The following is a 14409-nucleotide window of genomic DNA, read 5'->3' on the forward strand; positions in this document are numbered from 1 at the left end:
TTTGCAGTTTTGGTGCCTAGCAACCCTATTGACCTGCTGATGCTAATTACCCTGCTCAGCGTGCTATATATACTGCTGTGTAAAAAATAAAGTTTGAGACCTTGATCAGAACCCTGTCTTGGTCTCCTTCCTCGTGGTCTGCTTTGTCTCTCATTCAGGTCAGTTCCTCTTCGAGCCCTTGTTGACCGGCCCCGCGGGCCGGGGCAACTCATTTCAGTTTTATGTCTTCAGAAATCATGCCAGATAGACTGGCAAACAAAGGAGGAGATTGGGAGAAAAGTCATAAAGTTTATATGCCAGAAAGTATGGGTCTACTTATGTGCAGAAATAAGAGCAGGGCCCCCCAGTAGAGCTAAATAATAGTGCACTAAACCACAAGTGATTATTCTATTACCTTGGAATTCAAGAAATTCTCACTACTAGTTTTAGATTTGTTTGAAGCAATTCGCTTTTGTTCCTTCCAAGTTATTCATTTCTTCCATTGTAACTAACTTTTTCTTTTACAATTCTTTCCTTATCCCATCATTGTATATTGGAATCATTTAGCTTGCTATTGAGGTTCCACAATCCACAGATGGAGAAGAGGTTTTTTTTTTAATATTCAAGTTTATTTAACAAATGTTAAAAGTATTATAAAATGTTTAGCTTTCATCAGCTTCCAGGTTTATGTTGCTGCCAAATTTCACATATAGCTGAACTTTCAGATCTTTCTGCATGGCTGCCACTCTGGATACTAAGGCGTCAATTTCTTCTTGCAAGTTTTTCTTCGAGTCTACTAACATATGTTGGTTTTCCTCCTGAGAGTGGCTAATGAACACATCTCCAAATAGGGTATCGTTACGCAGTCGTCATCTGCAAGCATGATGGCATCACAGGCATCTTCTAAGTTTTGGAGCTGTTTCTTTTTTACTTCTATTTCCTCTTTTAGCTCTGTGGTTCTACTTGTATTCTGTGCAAGTTTGTTTAACTTTTGTTGATCTTCAAAAGTGACGCTGATATCTTCTGCAGCCTCCTTCTTCCTGGTGGCCCTGAAGAAGAGTTTTGGCACAGGATAATTAATACCCAATGGCCTTAACCCAAGTGATAAAGATAATTTAGAAGGCGAAATTTAAGAACTTCTTAGCTGGGTGCTTGTGGTTCATGCCTATAGTTCTAGCTACTCAGGAGGCTAGATCTGTGGATTACAGTTCAAATATATACTGGGCAAGAAATTCCATGAAACCCTTATCTCCAATTAAACACCAAAAAAGTAAGAAGTGTATCTGTGGCTCAAATGGAAGAGGGTTAGCCTTGAGCAAAAATATGTTCATGGAGAGTAACTAGGCCCTGAGTTCAAACTGCTGCAGAATCTGAACCAAAAAACAAAAAACAAAACAAATAAAAACCTTGATCATTAACTTTAGATATTTTGGATTTATATTTGATTCTGGAATAGATTAAGTGTAGTCAGGATGTTAAGATGGTCTGAACGCATTTTGCAGGTGAATAAACAATAAGATCCTTGGGAGAATTGGGGTCAGAAGGCACTGTTATGAACTAACTTGTGCCAGCCCAAAAGATACACCAATGAAATAATGTTTTCCAAGCCCTGAAGCAAAACATCTGCCAAACTAGATTATTGTGTTTAGCAAAGCTTCCTTTCATAAAAAAAAAAAAAAAAGCCAGATGTTGGTGGCTCTTAACTGTAATCCTAGCTATTCAGCAGGCTGAAATCTGGGGATCATGGTTCAAAGCCAGTCTGAGTAGGAAAGTCTGTGAGATACTTATCTCCAATTTACCACCAAAAAGTCTTAAGTGGAGCTATGACTCAAGAGATAAGAGTGCTACTCTTGAGCAAAAATGCTCAGGAACAGGGTCCAGGACCTGAGTTCAAGCCCCACAACCCGCAACAACGACAATGAAAATCCCTTCCATGACAAACAAAAACAAAAGAGAAGATGGTGCCCATTGTTTTGACTCCACGAATGAGAAAAGTTAGGGTAACAAAGGAGAGAATGCTGAAGAAAGGAATATCATTAAGAATAACAAAAGAGGAAGAAGATAGAAGAAAATCACAGAGAAATGGAAACAACAGAGAAAACCAGAAAACAGTTAAACATCCTGATATTGGCCCCTAGGAAGGGAGGATGAAACTGAAGACACTATCACAATCACAGATGGCCCTGGTGACAAAATAATAATTTCAGCTTCAGAATAAGACCATACCTCTTCCAAATCTTAAATACAGGGTGGTGAAGGAAAAACTGGTAGAAAATGAGGGAGAAGGTGACACTGTTCAAAAAGAAATGTACTCATTACCTGACTTATGTAACTATTAGCCCTGTGTACATTACCTTCACAATATTTTTTAAATAGTTAAGGGAAAATATAAAATAAAATACAGCATAGTGATTTGGTGAGACAATGACTAGTCCTGTATGAAAAGTTAACCTTAATAAAGGAAGAAATTCTGTAGCTCCCCTCACCAGTGAAACCAATCAAGGTGCAATCTTGACAAAGGCCTATTGATTGAGACTGAGTTACTTTGGAGGCTTGAAAATAAGAAACAATTATTTCAGAGAGTGTTGGGACACAATGCCATAGTGTCTGAGTAGAAGACATCCACAAAAGATAGTAATAGAAAGAAAGAGACTGATAGAGTTCCAAAGAGAAGTGCAGCTAATAGAGAACTTTGGAAGCAAAACCAAATTGGCACAATTGTCAGATACTGTGATCCCCCAGGCAGGGAACAAGGCTCATGGCCTGAGGGTTGCACTAGAAACAAACACTGAGCCTTTGGGTGGCATACTATTTATTCTTTAAAGTCTACCTCCTAGTTGTATCTGTTGGCTGTAGGTAAGACTAAGAACCTTGGCTGCTTTTCTTCAACAAAGAGATGAACAGCAATACATGACCTAAAAGCCTTAAAGCCCACATGTGGGATCTGTAGTCCTGCCATGTCTTTGCTGCATGTCTTTGAGGGCCATAAAGCACACATTTGGTGTGCATCCTCCACACCCCATGCATAAGATCTGTAAACACTGAGACGTACCTCTAGGAATTGCAACCTGGTGAATGTTACAAGGTGTGATAGAAGGCCCTGAGTCTAAATCCTCAAAATTAGAAGACTTTTACAGTTTACTCCAAAACCCTCAGACAGACAGATTACTTGATACTTCTGGGAACACTGAAGCAGAAGGCAGAGAGGCTCAATTCACCTTCTTGTCACTATCAAACTCAATGCTCTATTTGCACATTCCATTTGCTGATGCATTCAGGGATTATCACTAGGATTAGATATTTGCTGCATAAATCAATAAATGTAATACAGGATATAAACAGAATCAAAGACAAATGTATGACTAACTCAATTGATGCAGAAAAAGCCTTTTCTACATGATAAAAAGCCTTTTCTCTCATGATAAGAGATGTGAAGAAACTAGGAATAGAAAGAGTGTGCTTCAATATAATAAAGGCTATATATGATCAAGGTTGTCTTTTGGGATTTTTGGTCTTGAGGCTTGAACTCTGGGCCTAAGCGCTATCCCTCAGCTCTTCAGCTCAAGGCAAGCACTCTACCACTTGAGCCACAGCGCCACTTTCAGTTTCTGGTGGTTTATTGGAGATAAGAGTCTCACAGACTTTCCTTACCGTGCTGGCTTTGAACCATAATCCTCAGATCTCAGCCTCCTGAGTAGCTAGGATTACAAGCTTGAGCCACCGGCGCTCGGCTTTTCTATGATAGCTTTAAATGTCATCATTCTATATAGGAAATAGCTGTAATCATTTTCTCAGAAGCCAAAAGTGAGACAAGGATATCCACTCTCCGCACTCTTTCACAATATAGTTCTGAAACTTCTAGCCAGAGTAATGAAGCAAGAGAAATAAATAAAAATAGATTCAAACAGGAAAGTAAAACATCAAATTATTTTTGTTTATAGATGATATCATCCTATTCTTAAAATACTCTAAAGATTCCACACCCAAAAACCTTTTAGATCTAATTACGACTTTTAACATTGTAGCAGCATATAAAATCAACACACAAAACCAGTATCTTTTCTATTCATCAACAATGAACAGTCTGAGAAAGAAATCAGGAAAACATTTCCATTCACAATAGCTTTCCAAAAATACCTAGACACAATTTCTTTCTTTCTTTTTTATTATTAAGTAGTTGTACAAAGAAGAATTACAATTCCATACCCACATAAAAATTTAACAAAGAAAGTGAAAGTAGCGCCAGGTGATAGTGGCACAAGCCTATAATCTTTAACTATTTGGGAAGCTGAGATCTGAAGAATGTAATTTGAAGCCAGCTCAGCCAGACAAATCTAAAAGGTTCTTATCTCCAGTTAAGTAATAAAATCCCAGAACTGGAGGTATAGATCAAGTAGTAGAGCACCACTCTCCAAGAGCATAAGGCCTGAAGTTCAAACCTGAGTATAAGAACAACAACAACAAAAACAGCACTATAAAACATTGACAAAGACATTAGAAGATGAAAAGTCTTTCCATGTTCAGGCTCGGCAGATTTAATATTGTAAAAATGACCGTAGCACTGGGATAATCTGTAAATTCAAAGCAACCGAAGTTAATTCAACATAGAGATACAAAAGTTAATCCTAAAATTCATAGCACAAAAGACAGCCAAAGCAATCTTTTTTTTTAATTGTGAAAATACTGTACAGATGGGTTACAATTACATGAGCAAGATAATGAGTACATTTCTTATGAAGCATTGTAGCCTCCTCCTTTGTTTCCCCTTCCCATCCCTTCCCATCCTCACCCCCTATCCCCCTACCCAATCCCCCCCCACCAAAGTTGTAAAGTTCGTTTTCAACATAATGACTTGTACGTCTTATTGTTGCAATGGGTCCACCTGTATCCCTATGTAAACAATTTGTTTTTTCCCTTCCCCTCCACAAATTATAACAACATCAAATACAGTGAAAGCAGGGCTTATACCATGGGGGAGGGACATACAAAGCAACAAAGAAATTATCTTATAAATGTGTTAGAAACAATCGCATGAAAGAAAAAAACATTTGAATACATATCTTAGGGTTCATTTCCCTAACATCATCTTATCTGACCTTTTCTGCTTGACTCAGAGCCAAAGCAATCTTTAACAAAAATATGCAATGTTGGAAGTATCAAAATACTAGATTTCAAACTACAGAGCCATAACAACAAAAATATGTCATTGGCACAAAAAAAAGCCCCACAATACCAAATGCAACAGAACAGATGACCCAGAATTTAATCCATATACCTACTCTCATGTTTGGTTTTTTTTTTGCCATGTTCTTTTTGACAAAGAATATATGTTGGAGAAAAGGCAGCCTCATTGGCAAATGATGCTGGGAAAACTAGATATCTACCTGTAGAAAACTGAAATTAGTTTCCTATCTCTCTCTCTCTCCATACTAGTATAACTTCAAAGTAGATGAAAAATTTTAATGTAAGACCTGAAACTACAAGAAGAAAGAATGTAAGATTTGGAAGCTGAAATTGAATTAATAGAGAAAATAATGGAATATACATTTATAGGCAATAACTTTTTGAATAGGATTCCAATTGCCCAGCAAATATGAGCATGATTTGATATATGGTATTGCATCATATTGAAGTACCCAGTTTCGGATGCCACCTCACAGATTGCCAGAGACCACGATTAATGCAAACAGCAAAGAGTCATTTATTGCAAGCTCGAGCTTGGTCCTCCATGCACTCGGTAACTGGTGATGCTAAGAGGCCCCAAGCATAGAATCAGCACAGGTTTTATAGTATTGAACAAACAACTTTAAGGAACTTTTACATAAGAAATTACATGATTGGTTAACATTTAAAGCAACATAAGCTGGGCAAATATGATTGGCTGACCTTTACAGAAGAATATCCTTGTTCCATAGCTTGACCACAAACGGATATGAGTCACACCTGGACCAACAGTATGCATGACATGTTTCGCCCTGAGTTCTAAAGAACCAGTTGGTTGGGACATTATATGGTTTTAACTGAAACTCTTAGCCCTAAGTCACTCAGGGGCAAACACCTGCCTTAAGCAAACACCATCTATGGCTCCAAGAATTGTTTGTGCATTGCTTTCTGTCATAAATTCCTGGCATTGGGGCTAAAGTGGGTCACGAGTTAAGTCGCAGAACTGAGATGGGGTCTTAAGTAAAATGGAGTTGCTTAGGTTTCTCAATATGTAAAAACTTCTTCACAACAAAGGAAATAATCACTATAGTATAGAGACAAGTCAAAAGATTGGAAGAGAATTTTTGTTAGCTATATATCTGACAAGGGATTATTAACCAGATTATACTGGAAGCTTCAGCCCTTTTATCATGAGAACATGTTGAATTTTATAAAAGGGGTTTTCTGCATCAAATAAGACATTCATACATTTACCTTTGATTCTGTTTATATCCTGTATTACATTTACTGATTTATGCGGCAAATGTCTAAACCTAGTGGTAATCCTCAAAATGCATCAGCAACTGAAAAGTGCACACATACATCTTGCAAAAAAATCATAGAGGTAAGTGCAAGATGTTGGATGTGTGTGATCATCCAACGATCATCTCTCCATAGACACATCAACTTGAACAGTTATATACATATCAAGTTATCTTTTTTCAGAAGCTAAGGAAATCAGATGAAAGACCAGAGTGTCTGATTTTACTATAAAAGTGAAATATAAGCTGGGAGCCTATGGCTCACACCTATAACCCTAGCTACTCAGGAGGCTGACATATGAGGATTGCTGTTCCAAACCAGCCCATGCAGTAAAGTCCTTGAGACTCTTCTTTCCAATTAACTATCAATAATGCTACAGGTTGACCCATTGTAACAATGAGATGCACAAGACACTATATTGAAAAAGAACTTTACAACTTCCGGGGGGAGGTGGGAGGGAAGAGTTGAGGGAAGGAGGGAAGGGATGGCATGGGAAAAAGAAAGGAGGACGTAACAATGCTCAATAGGAAACTGTGACCCCTCTGTACAGTATTTTTACAATAAAAAATATATACAAAAAATGCTAGAAAAGAAGCTGTAGTTCAAGTGGTAGAGTAATAGTCTTGAGCAGAACAAGCTCAGGGACAATGCCCAGGTCCAGAGTCAAGCCCTAGGATTCAGACCTGCACACACACACACACACACACACACACACACACACACACACACACACACACGCACACGCACACGCACACGCACACACACAAAGTGACAAATACATACAAAGAAAAGAAAACAAGAATGACTGAATTGTTCCTTTTCTAATGCTAAGTAAATCAGTGTGGAAACAGGCTACCTGCTTAGGATCAGGAGGAGAATCCAGTCAACTTGAATCCCAGGACCTTCACACTCAAGATTGCTACCCATAAGCCATAACTACCCAATCGTGATAGTTTTAATAATTCACAGAAATCAATAAAAGGATACATTGTAATACAGACTTGACAGTTAACACAGCAGCACAAAAATTCTATTAGCATTTGTCAGAATTCAGTAGTATTTTAAAAAATTTATTTCTTCTCTCTTTTTTTCAGAGCTGAGAACCAAATTCAGGGCCTTGCACTTGCCAGACAAAGGTTCTTCCACTGAGGTAAATCTCTAACCCCTTTTGTCTTCAAATACTTGTACAAGGAAGTTTCATTGTAACATGACTATTTCTACGTACAATGCATTCTGATCAATCACTCCTTCTTCCTCACCATTCTCTCCTGCCCTTACCTAAAGTGTATTTCATAGCCCTTAACTGATGTTTAATCCCTGCTCCTGTGCCCCTGGGAGTAGTGTGTCATTCTGATCTGTCTCTACAGCACAAACAGTACTTGATATGTTAAGCATGATTAGGCAAAATTAAATGGCATAAACCAGGGATGGGTGGCTCATACCTGTAATCCTAGGTCCTCAAGAGGCTGAGATCCGAGGATCACAGTCCCAAGCCATCCTGTGCAGAAAAAATCCTTCTATATTTCCAATTAGCCAGCAAAAAGCTGGACTGGAAGTGTGGCAAAAGTGATAAACTGCTAGCCATGAGCAAAAAAAGAGCTCTGAGTTCAAGCCACAGTACCAGCACACAGACAACAAGGCAAATCCTGATTTAGGATTATAGAAGTATACACACACACACACACACACACACACACACACACACACACACACACACACAGACATCAGCAGTACATAATAAAAGCAAGAGCAGACAATTGTCTAAAAATGTTTGTTTTACAAGCATAAAAAGTGATGAGGCTCCAATGAGCACAGGATATTCATACTGTTCTACTTTGTGGAGAGTATAAAGATCTTATACACTAATGAAACCAAAGAAGTACTAAAGCCATTAAAAGAGAATGTCTCTAGCCTGCAAGAGAGGGTAAAATCATGGCTTGTGTGACAGAAAAGCTAGATGAAGAATTTAAATGATCGATTAGAGCATATACAAAAAAGTAGCACCTCAGACATATACTAGTTATTGCCAATAAGGGAAACCATGGGACCTATGTTTCTTTGGGCCTGGCTTACTTCACTTAATATAATTTTTTCCAAGTCTTTCCATTTCCTAACAAATGGGGCAATGTCATTCTTTCTGATGGAGGCATAGAATACCATTGTGTATATATACCACAATTTCTTGATCCATAGGCAAAATGAACCCCAAGATAAGGACTTAAATGTTTTTTTTTCTTTCTGGCTATTGTTTCTAACATATTTATAAGATATTCCTTTGTTGCTTTGTATGTTCCTCCCCCACGGTATAACCCCTGTTTTCTCTGTATTTGATGTTGGCATAATTTGTGGAGGGGAAGGGAAAAAAACAAATTGTTTAAATAGGGATACAGGTGGATCCATTGCAACAATGAGATGTATAAGATGTTATGTCGAAAAACGAACTTTACAACTTTGGAGCAGGTGTGGGGGGTGGGGGGGGAGGAGGATGGCGGGAGGGGGCAAGAAATGGGAAGGGATGGGAAGGGGAAACAAAGGAGGAAGCAACAATGCTTGATAAGAAATGTACTCATTACCTTGCCCATGTAATTGTAACCCCTCTGTACGGTATTTTCACAATTAAAAAAAAAAGTAGCACCTTAAAATCTATTGCTGTCACAGTGTTTTCAGACATAGACTTCTAGAGGGGGACCTTGGGCTGTTCTTCAAAGTTCCTGAAAATAGGAGTAAGGGTTGGGAAGGAATAGAGAAGACTGCATTGTAGGCCTTTTTGTTTTGAGTCTTCAGATACAGTTAAGGGTCCATTCTGCACAGAGGCAGGAATAATTGACACGTGTGCACAAGTGGGCAGACATGACCCAGACATGCTTTTGCTGAGCAAACTACAGGGTGATTTTGGCCCAGGGTCCTCCCTCCACCCCTGTCCATGCACCATCCATGCCCCTCCCCCTATAAGTCCTTATTGCGCATGTTGCCACGTAGAGCAAGGTCTTTATTGCGCATGCCTATGCCGTGTGCTTATTGCTCATTGCATGGGCTCATAGGGATTAGTTGTGCCCAGCTACCAGAGAAGAGTGCCTCTTCTTTCTCCTTCTCCTAGGACTTCAGGTAAGGCCTCAGAACACTCCTTGGCACTTTAAGTGTGATAGTGTGAGGAGGAGCTAGAGGGCTTCTGGAGGGTTGGACTTGTGGTACTCGGCCTTGACCTCTAGGTCCACATCCTTAATCCCAGCAGGTACTGCTGCCACCACAAGTCTTTGCCATGGTGGCACAGCCTGGACCAGGGAGTAAGGTGTCCCACAGGGGAGGAAGGAGTAATATGAAAGAGAACAAGAATTTTTTGTTATTCGAGGGGTACTCACTGAGCCCCAGATTGGAGCCACTTGTAACCGCTACCCAGATAGGTCCTAAGGCAGGCAGGCTCTAAGAGATTGGGGAAGGGAGGGCGGTTGGGCCCAGGATGCGGTGGGATCTATTTAGTACCCATTGAGGGTAAAGTAGATGGGGACAGGGTCACAGTGCTAAGTGAATATACTTCTGCTCACTGCTGTGAGCTGATGGAAGCTCACGCTAGTAATAGTAGCTACTTGAGATGCTGAGAGTGGAGGAATCCGTTTTAAGGCGACCCTGGAGTAAGGTGGTCTGAGGGTGGTGCGGTGGGGGTAACATGAGAAAAGATGAGTTGGTATGGGGGTTATTTCTGAGGTCCTCACTGAGCTCCCAAAAGGGCACCCATGATGGCAACAGGAAAAGCCAGCCATGGGACAGAAAATCTAGTTCTCAGTGGGAGTTGGGGTGGGAAACTGCTTGGTAGATCTTTCTCAGCACTCAGGCAGGGCAAGTGTCGAGGAGGGGAAATCCTACTGCTCTGTGAATCAATTTCTCCTCCTCTGCCTTGGGCAGTAATAAAAACAGGATTCTGATGGCTCATGCCTTTAAAAGTAGCTACTTGGAAGGCTGAAAGTGGAAGGATCGTGTTAAGAAGCCTCTCTTGTAAGGTAGCCTTCAGAGAGAGTGTTAATATGAGAGAGACCACTGAACCAGTCCTCCACGGGGATGGGGCTGGGGATAGGGTGAAGTGGGTATGGTAGGGGTGGGATGGGACGGAACAGGCAGTGAGGAAATTGCTTGGCAACCTTTATGTGGTAGGATTTGTCAGCAACCAGTCAGAGTAAGGATGGTAGGAAGGGGTCCTAATGCTTTGTGAGTCCATTTCTCCCCCAGGAATAAGTAATGAACACCAGTAGCACCCAGCTGTAAAGGTAACAACTTGGAAGGTTGAAAGTAGAAAAGAACAGGACATCAAGCTTTGCGGAGTAAGTTGGCCTTGGGTTGGAAGGGATGGAGTAATATGAGAAAGACAACACTTAAACTGATGTTGGAAGCATTCACTGACCCCTAAGGGGCTCACAGGATAGAAGCCCTAGTCTTCTGAATTTTCCCTGAAGGTGGGGGTTGGGGGATAGAGCAGACAGTGAGGAAAGTGGCTGGAAATTGGTGCGATCTGTTTAGCATCCTGTCAGGGCAGGAGTGGGAAGGGGAAGGGTTGTTTTTAGTCCACTCTGGGAAGGAAAGTTTGCTAGAATCTGTCTCAAAAACAACAAACAAACAACAAGGGTAGTGGTGTGGCTTTAGTGGTAAAGGACCTGCCTACCAAATTAGAGCCTATAAGTTCAAACTTAAGTACAAAGAAAGGGAAAGGAAAGGAGGGAAAGAGAGAGAGAGGGGAGGGGAGTGGGAAGGTAAGAGGAGGGGGAAGGGAAGAGGGAAGGGGCAGGGAAGAGAGGAAGGGGAGACAAGGAAAGAGGAGGGAGGAGGGGAAGGGAAGAAGGGAAGGGAAGAGGGGAGGGAAAGGAAGGAGGGGAGGGGAAAAGAAGGAAACAAAGAAAGAGAGAAAGAAATAGAGAGAAAGAAAGAAGAAAGGAACAAAAGAAAAAGCAGAAAGGAAGGAAAGAAAAAAAGAGATAAGGTGATGTTAGGGAAATGAACCCTAAGATATGTATTCAAATGTTTTTTTCTTTCATGCGATTGTTTCTAACACATTTATAAGATTATTTCTTTGTTGCTTTGTATGTCCCTCCCCCACAGTATAACCCCTGCTTTCACTGTATTTGATGTCGGTATAATTTGTGGAGGGGAAGGGGAAAAACAAATCGTTTAAAAAGAAAAAAAAAGAAAGAAAGGAAGGAGGAAAATGAAAGGTCTTGATTGATGAGTTTGTCTCACTTGGCACTACGCAGGAATGAATAGGTGATGCAGTTCCTTTCAACAAGCCCTTTCTTTTTGCTGAATAGTCTTAACTAATCATAAAGTGATCAATATAGCATTGACTAGGTCTTTCTGTTTCTGCTGTTTTCTTTGTTTTCTTCAAGGTAGGTTCTACTTGTGAATCAAGCCTTATTAATAAAGTCTGAAGTAATTTTTTGTTGATTAGAAATAAAATATTACAAACAACTGATTTTTCTAAATAAGTTTGGATTATCAGCAGTCTTTAAGCAAGAGAATCTAGAACAATATGAGTTTTTTTTTGCCACGAGCCTTGAGGAAATTTCTGTGCTTATTTGAAATTAAATAATCAGATGTGTATGTACTTTGATTGGAAAGTTTGGGGGTTCAAAATTGCTCTATGAAATGTTAATGTATCTCCACAATTTATAAAATTTACAAGTCAGCCTTTCACCATAATAGTGATCATATGCTGTTGTTCCTGAGGTGCATTTTCCTAATGTCAGTGTTACTTTCAGAATTAAGCATGAGCACTCCAAGGAAATCCACCCGCAAATCAAGGAAAGATAATCAAGCACCTGACCTGCAGACCAGAGCTGAGGCTGCTGTGAGTATCTTAATACTCCAGGAGTATAGTCACAGGAATTTATCTTTAAATATAAACTAGAGTAGATGCAGGTGTATAGAAAGACAGAACACCAATAACATGAGTAAAGAGCCTGGAGGATGATATTCTGGTGATGCCTGAAGATGTATGCTCATCTGCTTCCCAGAAATATGTCCTACAGCTGCCTTCTCATGCTTTTATATAAGAGTTGACACACACTGATCTAATTATAGATGAAAATACCTCAAAGTCCTTGTGGCCAAATATTTGGAGTCATCTCTCTGAAGGAAGAGTAATATTACTATGAACATATATATTTTCAACTTATGATTAGATCTGTCTATTGGTTATTTGTGAATAGTTGATATATATAATATATAAAATGTATATATTCAGCTGGGCACCGGTGGCTCATGCCTGTAATCCTAGCTACTCAAGAAGCTGAGATCTGAGGATCTCGGTTCAAAGCCAGCCCAGACAGGAAAGGCCGTGAGATTCTTACCTCTAATAAACCACCAGAAAACCAGAAGTGGTGCTGTGGCTCAAGTGGTAGAGCGCTAGCCTTGAGCCGAAGAGCTGAAGGACAGTGCTCAAACCAGGAGTTAAAAAAAATGAATATATTCATTACATGTAGACATCATATATTATCAATACATGTTAAGAATAAAACTTTGCACACATACTCCTAGGCTCAGCAGATTACTGTGGAGAGACCACAGCCAGTAAGAGCTTCGGCTGAACTTCATAATATTAGATCTGGCCAGGAGAAAGAAGAAGAAGAACTATGCGCAGTTCCAGGTGAATCCAGGGGAAGATTGCTTGCTGGAGAAAGGCATATATATCCAAAATTGTGAAATATAAGGAGGAGGGAGAAATAAAATGTTAGAAATGGGTCTGAAATGTTGCTGAAAAATGACTAGGGATAGGCAGGTGGCTACAGTTTTTTTTCTAGTTATTTTCTCATATAGTAAGGTATTTTGCTCCCCCTCTCCCAAGATATAATAGAATCTATAGAAAATTTCCAGGAGTACAAAAATAACTCATTTCATTTAGATTTATCAGTTTTGAATAGCTTTGGCTTCTTATCTGCCTTCTTCTCCATGCCTACTTTACTCTTTCCCCTATGTATGCACCTACACATACACACTTTTTTAGTGTTTCATCTTAAAGCTGAATACTTCAAAGTTTCAGATATTATGATTCTTTGCACCACTCAACAAAATAAGCCAAACAACTAGAATATGCAACATTTGAGCATTTAATCTGCCTTTGTATTTTCTCATGTCTCTTGATAATTTATAAGAACTTATCTGAACCAGAGTCAGTTATGAATGACATAAACTAGTAATTAACATTTATTCTGTTTCAATATTCAATATTCTGTTTGTCTTTTTGAGCCTTCATTTGCATGGCTTTTGATGACACCAGAAAATTTCATCAGTCCTATTCTGAAAGACCATTCATTAATTTTTGCCCATTTCATGTTTAGTATTCTTTTCATTCAACATTAGCTCACTCATGGTACCAAATGTGGTAGATGCTAGGATATAAATTCTAGCCATCCTTATGATTTTAGATGAGCTCATTCTAGTCTGAGAGCATAGGTCTGATCTAGTATTTTAGGTATATAAGCAATATGTATTCAGTCATTGAATATAGTAAACAACAAAATCAATAATAAGTAAGTATAAAAAGTTCAACTAAGGGCTGGGAAGGTGGCTCAGTGGTAGAGCACTTGCCTTGCATGCTTGAGGCCCTGGGTTCGATTCCTCAGTACCACATAAGAAAAAAGCCGGAGGTGGCGCTGTGGCTCAAGTAGTAGAGTGCTAGCCTTGAGCTGAATTGCTGAGGGACAGCGCCCAGGCCCAGAGTTCAGGCCCCATGACCGGACCCCAAAAAAAAAAAAAAATTCAACTAAGTAGTCTGAAGGCAGTCTTGGGAAAAGAAGGTGATTACTTAACAACTTTCTTTTGTTTCTGGCAGAGAAATTTTCACGATTCTCCAGCAGTTTTTATTTGTGACATTTATTGCCATACTAGGCAATAAGCTTTTATTTTGTGATCTGTGGGGATAAATACGGTTTCTTATTTGCCTTGGAACTTGAGATAAATAAGTATTTTTTATTTGTCAGGAAT

The 14409-nt window shown here is 39.6% G+C and overlaps 1 pseudogene; it reads right to left on the reverse strand.

Moving 5' to 3' along the window:
- Window positions 1-641: 641 nt before the first annotated feature.
- Window positions 642-934, reverse strand: LOC138839579 (prefoldin subunit 4 pseudogene; annotated as a pseudogene).
- Between the last annotated feature and the right edge of the window lie 13475 nt (window positions 935-14409).

This window comes from Dipodomys merriami, unplaced genomic scaffold, assembly GCF_024711535.1.
Source record: "Dipodomys merriami isolate MVZ:Mamm:240054 unplaced genomic scaffold, mDipMer1.0.p SCAF_3, whole genome shotgun sequence".
In the NCBI taxonomy this organism is placed as follows: Eukaryota; Metazoa; Chordata; class Mammalia; order Rodentia; family Heteromyidae; genus Dipodomys; species Dipodomys merriami.